At 46.9% G+C, this 12026-nt stretch overlaps 1 protein-coding gene across 2 annotated transcripts in view; it reads left to right on the top strand.

Moving 5' to 3' along the window:
• The first annotated feature begins 6606 nt into the window (after positions 1–6606).
• Positions 6607–12026, top strand: part of wscd2 (WSC domain containing 2) — a 543379-nt gene continuing 537959 nt past the window's right edge. Inside the window, exon 1 of one of the 2 annotated variants that reach the window (XM_048555729.2) lies at positions 6607–6969. The gene's annotated coding sequence lies outside the window, so the exon portion shown is untranslated. Of the gene's footprint in view, positions 6970–8630; positions 8740–12026 lie in introns of those variants that run through there. The other variant, XM_048555734.2, reaches the window with a different exon arrangement.

Raw genomic sequence — 12026 nt, 5'->3', positions numbered from 1 at the left:
GGTCAGTCCAGGGAAGACAGACAGGTCAAGGAGGTGGGATGAGGTTAGTAGGTAGATGGGGGTGCGGCTTGGGGTGGGAGGAAGGGATGGGTGAGAGGAAGAACAGGTTAGGGAGGCAGAGACAGGTTGGACTGGTTTTGGGATGCAGTGGGTGGAGGGGAAGAGCTGGGCTGGTTGTGTGGTGCAGTGGGGGGAGGGGGCGAACTTGGCTGGTTTAGGCATGCGGTGGGGGAAGGGGAGATTTTGAAACTGGTGAAGTCCACATTGATACCATTAGGCTGCAGGGTTCCCAGGCGGAATATGAGTTGCTGTTCCTGCAACCTTCGGGTGGCATCATTGTGGCACTGCAGGAGGCCCATGATGGACATGTCTTCTAAAGAATGGGAGGGGGAGTGGAAATGGTTTGCGACTGGGAGGTGCAGTTGTTTGTTGCGAACTGAGCGGAGGTGTTCTGCAAAGCGGTCCCCAAGCCTTCAGTTCACCTGGGCCATCTCCAGCACATCCCCCACCTTCCTGGACCTCTCAGTCTCCATCTCGGGCAACCAGCTTGTAACTGATGTCCATTTCAAGCCCACCGACTCCCACAGCTACCTAGAATACACCTCCTCCCACCCACCCTCCTGCAAAAATTCCATCCCCTATTCCCAATTCCTCCGCCGCCGCTGCATCTGCTCCCACGATAAGACATTCCACTCCCGCACATCCCAGATGTCCAAGTTCTTCAAGGACCGCAACTTTGCCACGACAGTGATCGAGAACGCCCTCGACCGCGTCTCCCGTATTTCCCGCAACACATCCCTCACACCCCGCCCCCGCCACAACCGCCCAATGAGGATCCCCCTCGTTCTCACACACCACCCCACCAACCTCCGGATACAACGCATCATCCTCCGACACTTCCGCCATCTACAATCCGACCCCACCACCCAAGACATTTTTCCATCCCCACCCCTGTCTGCTTTCCGGAGAGACCACTCTCTCCGTGACTCCCTTGTTCGCTCCACACTACCCTCCAACCCCACCACACCCGGCACCTTCCCCTGCAACCACAGGAAATGCTACACTTGCCGCCACATCTCCTCCCTCACTCCTATCCCAGGCCCCAAAATGACATTCCACATTAAGCAGAGGTTCACCTGCACATCTGCCAATGTGGTATACTGCATCCACTGTACCCGGTGTGGCTTCCTCTACATTGGGGAAACCAAGCGGAGGCTTGGGGACCGCTTTGCAGAACACCTCCGCTCAGTTCGCAACAAACAGCTGCACCTCCCAGTCGCAAACCATTTCCACTCCCCCTCCCATTCTTTAGATGACATGTCCATCATGGGCCTCCTGCAGTGCCACAATGATGCCACCCGAAGGTTGCAGGAACAGCAACTCATATTCCGCCTGGGAACCCTGCAGCCTAATGGTATCAATGTGGACTTCACCAGTTTCAAAATCTCCCCTTCCCCCACCGCATGCCTAAACCAGCCAAGTTCGTCCCCTCCCCCCACTGCACCACACAACCAGCCCAGCTCTTCCCCTCCACCCACTGCATCCCAAAGCCAGTCCAACCTGTCTCTGCCTCCCTAACCTGTTCTTCCTCTCACCCATCCCTTCCTCCCACCCCAAGCCGCACCCCCATCTACCTACTAACCTCATCCCACCTCCTTGACCTGTCTGTCTTCCCTGGACTGACCTATCCCCTCCCTACCTCCCCACCTATACTCTCTCCACCTATCTTCTTTTCTCTCCATCTTCGACCCGCCTCCCCCTCTCTCCCTATTTATTCCAGAACCCTCACCCCATCCCCCTCTCTGATGAAGGGCCTAGGCCCGAAACATCAGCTTTTGTGCTCCTGAGATGCTGCTTGGCCTGCTGTGTTCATCCAGCTCCACACTTTATTATCTTACATTAGTTGTGGAGCTCTTCAACGTGTGCTGTTGCTGTGGAAAGTGTTGACTAAATGTGAGTCTTCATCTTTCTAAAAAAGATTTATATTTTCTTACAAGCTCTTCTTTCCCCTCACGAAATGTTGCTCATCTTCCTCCGTTGTAGGCTGGATTAAGGAAAAGCAACAGATGAGCGTTAGTTGACAGAATGGGTGGAATGCTACCTCAAGGTACCTTGATAAAAACTGAAATAAAAACTGCTGATGCTGTAAATCAGAAACAAAAATATAAATTGCTGGAAAAGCTCAGCAGGCCTGGCAGTATCTGTGGAGAGAAATCAGAGTTAACAGTTCAAGTTGAGTGACCCTTTCTCAGAACATGTTACCAAGGTGCCTTGGTGGGCAGTCAAGTGCCTGCATGAGTACTTCTATTCCCGTACCTGACACTGCACCTCTACAGGCTGGCAGGTCACCAAGTTGTATATTTTTGTATCGAATCATATGCACAAACTGGGGGCTACAGTGATTATTTAAGCTTGCCCCCTCCATCTGGATGAATAACACAGGGATGGTGGTCACATATCTGTAACTACCCAAGCTTAGGTAGCAAGGACAGCTGCTGGAAAGCAGCAGGATCCTATGCTAACTCTATGCATTGGGCCATATTCTCAGGTCATTGGGACGTGACTGATAACTTTACCTGTGGCTTCTTTACCTTGACAAAAGCTGCAGGGATCTTTATTGCTGACAACAGTCACAGTAGTTCACAACTACAGTCTCTCCGGCACAATTATGATACAATCAAACAGCCGGTAGGAGGCCATTTGGCCCCTTAGGCCTAATCTACCATTCAGTACAATCAAAATTGATCACTTATCTCAATGTTGTATTCCTGCTTTCAGCCTAGGCGTCTTGACGCTTTTAATATGAAAAATTATTTGTCTCTTTCTTGAATATATTCAGTGGCCATGACAATGAGGGATGAGCAATAAATGTTGGTCTAGCTAGCAACACCCACATCCCATGAATGGATTTTTTAAAAAAATGTGCTAAAAATCAAAAAAAGTGCAAATACTGGAAATCAGAAACAAAGTTCAGAAATTGCTGGAAAAACTGAGCCGGTCTGGTAGCATCTGAAGTTAACGCTGCTTTCTATCCACAGTTATTGCCAGACCTGTTGAGTTTTTCCAGCAATTTTTGATTTTGTTTAGAATAAATTCTGCACCCCAGGCCAGAAAAGGATCAGTATGGTATGTTTAAAAAACGCACCCTGAGGTGCCAGAATGCTCCGTATCATCCCACACTAATAATAAGGGACACCCCTAGTAAATCTCCATGTCTGCCATTTCCCTAGCCCAAGCTGGATATGCACATCAAGGACCTTCCTTTCAAAAAAATGTGAATGTCCCATTTTAACAGCCCAGAAAACAGTTGCTGTTAACTTCCTGACAGCATCTAGATTAGATTCCCTACAATGTGGAAACAGGCCCTTTGGCCCAACGAGTCCACACCGCCTCAACAACACAGTCCCAACAAGCATCCCACCTAGACCCATCCCCCTATAACCTACACACCTCTGAACCTATGGGCAATTGAGCATGGCTGATCCACCTGGCCTGCACATCTTTGGACTGTGGGAGGAAATCCACGCAGACACGGGGAGAATGTGCAAACTCCACACAGACAGGTGCCTGAGGCTGGAATTGAACCTGGGTCCCTGGTGCTGTGAGGCTGCAGTGCTAATCACTGAGCCACCGTGCCGACCCTGTTTCTATGCTGTAGGGAATCTAATCTAGTTGCACCCATTCCCGATGGGCTGCCTGTTCATTCGGTCACCCTCCTGACTGGAAATAAAAGCCTAGAATGTGAAATCCCAACCAAGTTAGAGCATAAGAAAAAAGATGCAAGCAAAGCTATTACAGAGTATCAGGCTCTTGGCTGTCAACCAGCCTAAACCCTCTCCATCCTCCAGACCATGGCTGATGTTGACCTTTCTTCATCTCAACTCGAACCCCAAACTGACTTCTTGCAGTTTCAGCAGATCTGAGTCAGGCAGATGGTGGAAAGTTGCACATGGATACAATTTGTTGTATCTTTGCTATTGAATCATTCTCTAAGAAAGAGGAAACTGTCAGAATTCAGTTAGTATGTGGGATAGCCTGTGCTCCTAAGATGCTGCTTGGCCTGCTGTGTTCATCCAGCTCCACACTTTGTTATACCAGCCTTCAATGTAAGATGCTCAGAAGAAATGAAAGGAGAATCTGTCACACTCGTATAGCTCCTTGGTTGATTAACGCCCTGTCAAATGCAAACCTGTCAAAAAAAAATCCACAGATCAGCATTTATTGTCTATCCTTAATTGCCCTTGAGAGGGTAGAATTGAGCCAACTTACAGAGCCATGGAGTCATCCAGCACAGAAACAGACCCTTCAGTCCAAACAGTCCATGTCAAACATAATCCCAAACTAAACTAGTCCCAAAGATATCTTGATCGCAGCCATGTGGGCACAGCATTGTTGGGAGAGGCAAGAAATTGCAACATATTTCCAAGTCAGAATGGTGTGTGTCTTAGAGCAAGTTTGCAAGTGCTGCTGTTCCTATGTAACTGTTGCCCTTGTCCCTCAAGGTGGTAGAGGTCACAGGTTGGGAAAGAGCTATTAAAAGGCTCTTGGAGAGTTGATGCTGTTCATCTTGCAGATGGTACACACTGATGCTAGAGGGAGTGAACTTTGAAAGTGGTAGTGCCAGTCAGCTGCTTTAAGCTGAATGGTATCAGGCTTTTTGAGTGTTGTTGGAGCTGCAGTCATCCAAGCAATTGGGGAGTATTCCATCACATTCCTGACTTGTACTGGGTAGATGACAGACAGGGTCTAGGGAGTCAGGAGGTGAGTTACTCACCACGAAGTTCCCAGCCTCTGATCTGCTGAACTGAGCCAGAGATAGCACAAAGATCCTAAACTGGGGATATTGATTTTGCCAAGTCACCTGAGCTGAACTAGCATAGCAATGGGTAATGCTGCCACTGATTTTGGCACTCCTGGGGCGGAAATAATGAAATTAGCTCCCACGTGTGCCACATTGGTGGAGACAGGTTTGAAAATAATTATGAACCAGATGTGCTCTTCAGGAAAGTGAGATTCCTCTGGATTCTTATGGCTTGAAGTCACAAAGAAATCCTGCTAGATCCCATTTATAAAATTAAATCACACAATCAGGTAAAGACACTGCATCTTCTCTCCATGTTCTCTATTCTTTGAGCTACCTCAGTCCCTTGCCCTCTCCCATAGCCCTCCAAATGTTGCCCCTTCAAAAGCTTGTTCAAAACCTTTTGAATACTATTCTTGACTGTCCTCCAAAATCCTTTTACATAGTACATTCCTGTGCACATACATCATTCCTGTGCATTTATAAATATATATCTAGAAGCAGGAATTAGCTGTTCAGCTTCTTGAGCCTACTCCACCACCAGCTAATTTTTTTCGTGCTGACATTCCTCTTAGCTCTACCAATCCATCTTATGTTAGCCATCCTTAACACTCATTAAAAAAATCTATAAATCACAGATTATGGGCAAAGTGCTGGAAGATGGGGATAAAATATTTGTTTATTGATTGTGTCTGATTGGCCCAGACACAATGGGCTGAAGGTCCTTTTATTGAACTGTGGTTCTCTAGGATGCCATGATGTTTTTTCACTATATCACCTCACCAGCTTATTGCTGGATAGAATCCCAGACTTGCACTGCATTGGTCAGAGCACAGAAGGCCATTCTGCCCACATACAAAAACAGAAGTTGCTGGAAAAGCTCAGCGGGTCTGGCAGCATCTGAGGACAAAAATCAGAGTTAACATTTCAGGTCTTTCCTCGAACTGATTTCTCACCAGAGGTGCTACCAGAGCTGCTGAATGTTTCCAGCAATTTCCATTTTTGTTTCTGATTTCCAGCACCTGTAGGTCTTTTGGTTTTTATTTTGACCGTTGTTGTAATTCCAATTTAGCAAACCTCAGTACTCTCATAGCCCTCCATGAGCACTGGAAGTTGATTCCAGGGGGGTCATTCTGAAATAATCTATGGACATGTTGGCTTAGTGGCATTATCACTAGGCCAATAACCCAGAGACCCAGATAATGTTCTGCAGACCTAGGTTCAAATCCCACATTGGCAGATGGTGGGATTTGGAATTAAAAACCTAGAATTAGGAGATAATGAATTTCTTAATCTAATAATGGCGATGAAACTGTTGTCAATTATTGGGAAACCCCCCATCTGGTTCACTAATGCCCTTTAGGGAGGGAAATCTGCCATCTTTAATTGGTCTGGCCTACATGTGACTCCAGACCCACAACAATGTGGTTGAGCCTGGGCAATTAGGGATGGGCTATAAATGCTGGCGCCCTCATCTCCTGAATGGATAATAAAGACGCCAAAATATTATAAAGGGCAAATGAAGGGATTTATTGGGGGGAAAAATCGAGATGCAGATTCAGTCGAAGCAGTTAAATCATTTTATTTTGCGGGGGTGGAGAGGGTGCTGTGGGTGCAGTGAGGGTGCCAAAGGGAGACGGAGAGGGGAGGTTGAATGAATTAAAGTCAAGCTTCTCGTTTTTAGACTGAGCTGCACGCCTGCGTGCTGCCTGAGAGCGCCGGTGGCGGCGAGGAAATGTTGAAATCCTGATGAAAAGAGGCAGATCCGAGAGAGAGAGAGAGAGCGAGAAGCTGAAACGGTGAGGGGGAGGAGAGGGGCTGGCAGAAAGGGGGATGTCAAAAGGAGACTGAGCGGATCGACAAACTGGACTCCGAAAGCTGGGTTGGAGCCTCTTGTTAGAGCAGCCCTGATTTGTGTTAGAGCACAGCTTTCCGCTGAGATACCGTCTTGCAGGAGTTAGTGAGATTGAGCAGAACCGTGCAGAGTTGTACAACGCGAGCAGGCACGGACTGAGATTGGAGAGGAAGATTTTCTTCTACCTATTTTTTTTTTAAAAATTCCTCCGGGGGAGCTGCTTTCCTCTCTCTCCCCATCTCTTTTTTTTGTGGTTGGAATTTCGGGACCGGCTGCGGGAATTTCTGCGAGCTTTCGGCGTTTTCCCGAGCAGGTAAGAGACTTTGCTGAATAACCCCGGTGCCTGTGCGATGCAACGATTGGGCAGGTCAGCGTGTGATACGGAGGAGCAGTTGGCAAATGAAGAACAACTTCATCCGTGATAGGGGGATGCATGTGTTTTCCCCCCCCCCCCCCAAAAAAATCCACTTGACATTTTACCCACTCGAAAAGCACACGCACACACACCCTGCCCTTTCGGTTTAATTTGTCCTTCCGTCTATATTGTAACGTGGGGAGAGATTTCCAGTCTAGTCTCTCTGTACACGCGGGGAAGGGGGCTCGGGGAGAGCTGTTGGGTGGAATTATCTCAATATTACCAGCAACTCCGCGTTATTTCCAACTTTGAATTTCTAACCGACCCCCCCCCCTCCATCTCTCACCCTTTGTAAACTTCGCGGTATTATGAAGGATGGGGGGGCTGTTCTTTAATGATTTCAATGCCCCCTTTTTGATCATCTGTCTTGCAGTGATGCTTGGCATCAGGAGGCCCAGGGTTACTGAAATCGTCGGGGGGGGGGTAATTGTTGAGGGGAGGTGGGTGTAGAAAGGGGCAGATGCTGTTGGGGGATGTTAGAAATTGATCAATGCAGGCAAGTGAGAAATGAAGCGGACTGGAAAGATAAAACAGGAGGAGAGGGGGCTTGTGGCGTTGAGGGGGGGGGGGGTGCAGACAGCGGTAAATGGGGTGGGGGGCGGGAGTTGGCGGGTGTTATGAGCGAGTGTTTGAGGGCTCGATACATTAGGGGCGATTTCTCAATGTGGCGTACCAAGTCTCGTCTCTTTCATGACCAGCTCCAATTTAAATAGAAATAAGCTTATAGACTTCAGACATCAAACAATCCTTGGATTAAGGGGGAAATAGAAAAACCGAGTAGAGTTGCACCGTGTCTGATGAGCTGTTATTCTGCGAGCGTCAGGAGAGATTAAGGGTTAACTGGAAACTTGAAATACAAAAGTGAAATCTTCAATTCTCTATCTCTCCGATGCAGATGTACGCAGACACGGATACATGCACTGAGAGCGAGTACACGCAGAACCATGTACGCTGTGACCCAGACTGATACATATAGGTGCATATGCAGAGAATGGCAGGCGCGTATACACAAATGCCCCCACATAGAAATGACACACACACATACACAATTGAACACACATATTTACAATTGCACACACACAGAAAGACACAAACATATATACAACTGCACACACACCACACACATACACAATCGCACACATACACTGTACACAAGTCCGTACACATGCACACAGTTGTATACACATAATTGCACACATATACCCAGAATGACACACGTACACATAATTACACACAAACACATTTACACACATGCAGTCACACACACATAACACACTCTCTCAGTCTGATAGATAAAGACACGTTATGACACAGGCGCCGCGCGCACTTTCCTTGGGTCAGTTGTGTTTTCTGAAGATATCTTTCTCTATTGTATGTGTGTGAGAGGGAAAGAAAGCACCTCTGTGTTTGTAGATGAGGCTCTCCGAGAGACAGGGCTGAAAAGCAACATCTTCCGGGGAGTAGCAGTTGTTCGCTGTTTACTCGGGGCTTGCGTGTCACTTCTCTGGATGTGGTCCCATACAGTTTGCTCGTCGGAAACTGGCGATTAATCGCTTCCTATTTTTACTGCACATCTGTGGTAGAAGTTATAACCAGGAGGACGTGCTGAAATGGTTGATGAATCCTAACATGTGGCAGAGCATTGAGTCGGTAATCTCTATAAAACAGGTAAACTGAGAGCAGGCCAGTTGATTGGAAGCAGTAACGGTATATTCTCTCATTTATAGGGGTAGTGACCCTTTCATCCAGCAATGTGGTTTCCCATTAATGCATTCAGTTGAAAGCTATTTTGTAGAATATCTGGAATGCCCCCTCTCTCTCCCTGTCCTCCGAATAAGCACCTGCCGACAGACTGTTATCATTGCTTCCTATCGCTGGGGCGTTTTCCGTTTGTGAAGAACTTTAAACTACGTTTAAGGATCAGCTCGGCTTGAGTGCAGAATTTTACACCTCGGAAGGAGACCATCCAACCCACCCGCTGATACGGGCTCTTTAAGATCCACCTAGATTGTGTAAACCCACCCCCTTCTCACCGGAGCCCTGCAAATTGCTCGCAACCACCACCCCCCCCTCCCCCATTTCATCTCCTTCCCCAGCATTTTGAAACATTCAGATCACACCAACTCGCATCAAACCTCATCTCTCCTGGTTTTACATCTGAGTCACTCTCATTTTGAGATGTGTTCTGGCGAATTGTCCGACTTTCTCGAAGCCTAATGCACTCTGGTTGGGTGTCCCTGGTGATAAATGGATCCTGATCCAAACCGTGAAACATGATGCTAGAGCCAAAAAGTTGTCTTGATAATTAGCTTACTTACAGAATGCCTCCAACGGATTAACAAAGCATCCTAGCAGTCCCCACATATGAGTGCTCTAACCTACTTTCTAGTCAACCTGTTCAGAGATATGATTACACACCTTTTTATTATGTGGGACTTGAACCCAGTTCTCCCTGTCCAGGTTTAGGGACATTACCACTGCATCACAACCCTTATAGGTGCACTAAGTACTTAATGAGAAATGCCCTTCACCTGTATATCATAGCAATATGTAACACCATCAACACCTGGTAAGGGCTGGCAGGTATATATTGCCCTGTGTAAATACTGATAAAAATGAGCGCTTCATGAAATGGACTAAATCAAATGGACAGCTAAGGTCCAGTAAAAAGCGACTGGAGTTAATTGGGCTGTGAAATTTAAAGAAGACACATTACCCCTTTTCAAACAGACATGATTGAAGCAAGTGGATCAGTAATTCACAGTTTGCTTGGGTTGCTTTCATGGAAACGAGCTTTTCTTGAATTCAACTTCACCAGCTGTTGTGGTGGGATTCGAACTTGCACTCTTTGCATAATTAATCCATGCTTCCAGCTTAACTGGAGCAATAACAAAACCCCACTATTCTGGATCAAATTTCTGGAATACCATTTCGAACGGTGTGGATGTCCCATTTCCACATGGACTGCAGTGGCTTAAGAATGAGGGCAATAAGGGAGGACCATAATTGTTGGTTTAACTATTGACAGACACATCCCATGAAAGGATAATAGATACACATACTGTTCCCTTACTGCACCTCCACTGTATAACAGTGATGACACTTCAAAAGTGCTACATTGACTGTAAAGTGCTTTGGAAAATCTGGTGGCTGTGAAGGGTGCTATATAAATTGAAGTTTTTGACTTTATTTTCAGATTGACAGGATTTAAAAAGAATGAAACACTGCCATAAAATTGATCCCCTGTTGGCATAACCTGACACCGGTTACATCACTATATGATGTGGACCATGAGGTGGGATGTTGGGGGGGTGGGGGGGGGGGGTTGTTTCTAATCGTTTTCCAGCTTGGAAAACAAGAGCTGAAGAAAAAGGTTTCATTGGCTTGCTCATTAGTGTTAAAGTTTCTAATGTTAGAAAAGAGGCCAGTGCCTCATCACCATCTCTCCTCTTTTTTGTCATTATGTATAACGTTACAAATTCTCAGTGACAGCTGAAGGCCAAGCTAGCAGAGTGTTGCACTTGCCTGAATGCAATGAGCTCTGCTTTTCTTAGCTATGCGGCAGCAGGAACAGTAATCAGGATTGCCAACTCTAGTCATTTGTACACCAGGATATTTCACTACATGAAGTGCAACCACAATTCAGACCACCCTTGGATGGGATGGAATTTAATGACCTCCCGTGGGCATTCCTAGCACCACTGCTGCTGTCCCGTGCTAGCACCCATATGACTGGGTGAGGCCACCCCATTGTCCTCAGCTGTTCCCCCTCCTGCAGACCCCACTGTGACCATTGCCTTTGGAGGCTACTCAAGATCTGAAGAGTGAGTAGCTGTTGGAGGTTGAGTCCTCATCTTGATGGCCTACGAACCATAATATTAGTCATGTGCCTTGTTGTGATTTTGGAACTCCCTGACACGGATGTGATGGGATTGGAGCTGCCCTGGCCATCTGAAATGGTAATTGACCAGAGTCTTCATGGTCCAACTGGATATCCCTTAACACTGAATAATTGAACCCCTGGACATTCAGTGGCATTACCATCACTGAATCTCCCATTGTCACCATGCTGGGGATTACAATCAATGTTTCCTTTAAGAGACATTCCAAGGAGTAGGGACATGTACGGGGCTGGCCAAGGAGAGAATAGATCCCCTTAAAGGTCAGCATTGGCCATCTATGTGTGGAGCTACAGGAGATAGTGTTTACTGAGGAGAGAATCATGGATGTTAAGGAAATAAGAGAAACAAATGAGGATGTTTTGGATGGCATATATATTACCAGAGCGGAGGTGTTTGCATCCTTAAAGTGTATTAAGACAGATAAATCCCCTGGGCCTGACTAAGTCTATTCCCAGACATTGTGGGAGGCTAGGGAAGAAATTGCAGAGGCCCTTGCAGAATAAGCAGAATAATGCAGGTAAGTGTGATGTGTTGCACTTTGGAAAGTCAAACCAGGGTAGGGCTGAAACAGTAAATGGGAAGTTCCTGAGGAGTGTTGTGGAAAAGCTAAGAGTACAAGTTTGTTGAAAGCGGCATCACAGGTGGTGAAGATGGTGAAGAAGGCATTTAGCACGCTGGCCTTCATCAGTTGAGGCATTGAGTACAGGAGTTGGGACGTTATGTTACAGTTGTATAAGTCGTTGGTGAGGCCACACTTGGGGTATTATGTACAGTTTTGGTCACCTTGTTTGGTGATCTCTCAGTGAGTGCCACGCGAGCTGGGGGAGTGGGAAGTTTGCTTTGAAGGTTGGGGGGTGTGTCAGAGTGGGCCTAGAGTGTTGTTAAAGCTCAGATGGAGCCCCACTGTCTCAGAGCTTGTGTCCTCAACATTTCAGTTCACGATCCCACCCAGGGTCCTGAGCACCCATCCTACCCCAACTCTTTGTGATGCTCTGCTCAAAGCAGTAAATAGCAGTGCTATTGAACTATTGCTGTTCTATGTACAGAAACCAG

Source organism: Stegostoma tigrinum, chromosome 26, assembly GCF_030684315.1.
Source record: "Stegostoma tigrinum isolate sSteTig4 chromosome 26, sSteTig4.hap1, whole genome shotgun sequence".
NCBI lineage: Eukaryota > Metazoa > Chordata > Chondrichthyes > Orectolobiformes > Stegostomatidae > Stegostoma > Stegostoma tigrinum.
The sequence above is the reverse complement of the archived record's forward strand: the minus strand, read 5'-3'. Positions and strand labels throughout refer to the sequence as shown.